This window comes from Lipotes vexillifer, unplaced genomic scaffold, assembly GCF_000442215.2.
Source record: "Lipotes vexillifer unplaced genomic scaffold, Lipotes_vexillifer_v1.1 scaffold373, whole genome shotgun sequence".
Taxonomy (NCBI): domain Eukaryota; kingdom Metazoa; phylum Chordata; class Mammalia; order Artiodactyla; family Lipotidae; genus Lipotes; species Lipotes vexillifer.
The window spans coordinates 209,620-213,047 of NW_006783733.1; positions in this window are offsets into that span (position 1 = coordinate 209,620).

A 3,428-nucleotide genomic window follows, 5' to 3' on the forward strand; every position below is an offset into this window, starting at 1 on the left:
CATTTAATACTCATACAGTCCTATAATTTGGGGACTATTATCTCCATATGAATGAAGAATCTCATAAAGGAAGAGGATGAATAAATTGTCTGAGAAAACCAGCCAATAAGTGAAAGATCCAAGATTGAAGCACAGATGAATTGATTCTAAAGTGTGTGTTCTTTCTACTACACAGCCATTTAAGGCCAATGGGATCATACTTCATGGAGATAATGAAAAGGAATTTCATGTATAAGAAATTAATTTGGATGACATGATTTCTAGTTTTCATTTTGTTCTCAGATTCAGAGATATGACAGCATAGATATCATATGTGCTACAAACATATTAATTTTCTCATAATGACTACAAGTGAAGTAATATGAATATAGTCCCCCTATAATAGAAGAGAGAATATTACACACAGTAATAAGACCGGGTGTTTAAGAAATTATATTAATTTTTAAATATTAGGAACATTGGATTGTTGAAATGAGGTTGCAAAATTACTGAAGATGATCATTAGTCCTTGCAAGGAAATTTAAACAAATTATTTATATTGCTAAAACATTACAGACGTATTTATATACACATTTATATATAAATATAAGTATATTTATAAATACATATATTTAACTGTCCTCTTGTTACATGGATTGGTTTTGATGCAAAAGGATGATTTTGTCAGAAACCAGGATGCATGAGTTACAATAGAGTTTCAGGGATTGATAATTAAGGACTAAATGTATCCAAATATTCATATCTGTAATGTCTATATCTATCAATATATCTATATATAATTTAGTGGGCCTCAAATAGTGTATGTGGAGTTATAAATTAAACAAGTAATTTGTAAATGGATGGTCTTGTAGAGTTTACAATATGCATGTACAAACATAGCCTATGACTGTAAAATAGCTTTTACCTTGCTTTATTTCCTACTTACCTATGTGAAATCGCTGAGTGATAAGAATGGAGCTAAGTCACTTAATTCGAGAGGTTTTGGATAAATAATTATTTAGGAATGGTGATCATTTGTAACTGAGGATGCTAAAAGAAGGAATATTTAAAGAATGATAGTCATGTCTTGGATAACTAATCATTTATGTATCCTGTTACTGAGATAAATATTCAGGAAAATGAGCAGTTTTAGGAACAGGGGTGTGAACGTGGACAAAGAAGATAAACTCTTATTTTTCACACAGAAAATCTATATTTTAGTATTGACTTCTTGTTTTGTATAACATTTTTATGTGGAGCTGACAGCTAAAAGGTGAGTCTAATTCTCAAGAAGTATTTGGATAATGGATGGACCTAGAGATTATCATACTAAATGAAATAAATCAGAAAGAGAAAGACAAATACCATATGATATCACTTCATGTGTAGAATCTAAAATATGATATACATGAACCTATCTATGAAACAAAAACAGACTCACAGACCTAGAGAACAGACTCGTGGTTGCCAAGGGGGAGGGGGGAGGGGAGGGATGGATTGGGAGTTTGGGGTTAGTAAATGCCAACTATTATATATAGAATGGATAAACAACAAGGTCCTAGTGTATAGCACAGGGAATTTTTTCAATATACTGTGATAAACCATAATGGAAAAGAATATTAAAAGGAATGTGTATATATATATAAATGAAGCACTCTGCTATACAGTAGAAATTAATGCAATATTGTAAATCAACTATACTTCCCTAAAAAAGGAAGTATTTGGATAACGAAATTTGAGGTAAATGTTTACAAAATAACTCCCACTTCTCCCAAAGTAAGAAAGAGTATAAACACAAAGTTCCTAAAGTAAAGTTAACAGGCACACAATTCTTCAATAATGAGAAACTTTTACAGTCCATACCTGTACAGAAACTTATTCAGTACCCTACCAAGCTTGTCATCCTTCAGTAACTTTTATCTTTTAGTAATATTCTCTTTTATTAACACCAACTTGGGAACCTCCAGTTCAGAGATTGAATTACCTGTGAATAATTCATAGTTCTGGTGCTGATGATCTTTTTCTGCTTCTGTTTTAGCTCGAATTCTTCAAAGATCCTGCTGCTTTTTAACACAAAATGATTTTCTGGACTCCAAAGCATGTATAGTGACATTGTTGTTTTCCCTTATGCAAAAGTTTTCTAAACAGTAGATATGAACTTTTAAAAATTATTAAAATATTTATATGTTATATCCTACTGTTGGGTAAAAAAAAAATATTCCCAATCATAATGCACTATATTTTAACCTCTGATTATATATGTCATACACATTATTCCTGGTTTTGTCTAAATACTGATTTGCAATCTCAAAAAAGTAGGCGCATTTGGATTGTAAGTAGTTAGCAACATAAACCATGAAAATTACAAATCACCAGAACTAAGATGGATTTTCTTTGCCTTATGTATTTATTTTAGCTAAGCAAAATAATTGCTAAATTTTCTACCTTGTATCTCTAATTAACTTCATATTCAACAAATCAGTAATTTAGTTAAACCTTCATACAGGGTATTTTAGTTGAGCTTTATCAGATTTCCATAACACCCACATATGAAATATCTCTGTGACTAACTCTTCTGTCCCACCAATCTACCGCACATCACCAGCAGCATAATCACCACAGAAATACAAACCTATGTACATGTTATGTAACAAAGACACACTATTTCTCATAAATGGGCTATTCTAAACGAAAACTGAGAAAGGAGGGGCAAAACTTACCAGTGAGGTTTTTTGGTCTGTGATCTAAGATTATATTTTCTAATAGACTGAATCGTTGATAAAGTTAATTATTTTATTTTTAATTTTCTTTATCCTATTCCAATTATTTCCAAATTCAGGTGAGGAAGAAAAAAGTCATTTTATTAAGTCTTTGAAATCACCAAGTTACAAAAAGTATAGATTTATTTAAATGCTAGATTATTATGCATATACAAATATAAATATTATCATAAGCCAAAATGTATAAATATTAAGTGAAAAAATAAACAATAATAATATCAAGATAAGTATTCAGTAAATAATACTTGCATTAATTTTAAATTCATCTTCACTATTCTATAATAAATTGGAACCATTATACAATATTAAATATTAATATAAGTAAAACATTTTCCCTGACACTGATTTTTATTCTACTTTTTTATATACTTACATTTTATTTCTCTCTTTATATGATCACTTTTAAACCTAAAAGTTCTATACTATTACTCTTGTTTTTTACTCTAGAATGTAAAATCATTGTTCCTTTTATGAAATTTTAATTTTAATATATTTTAAATATATCTATGATATAGTTACACATTATATATATTTATATAATATATATTACACATATGTATATACATATATTTTCTTCAATATTTTTACAGCAAAATATTTGTGACTGTATCCTACTTTTTCACCAATAAAAGGGCTAAAGACATGTATTTCATCTTATATTTTCAGCCA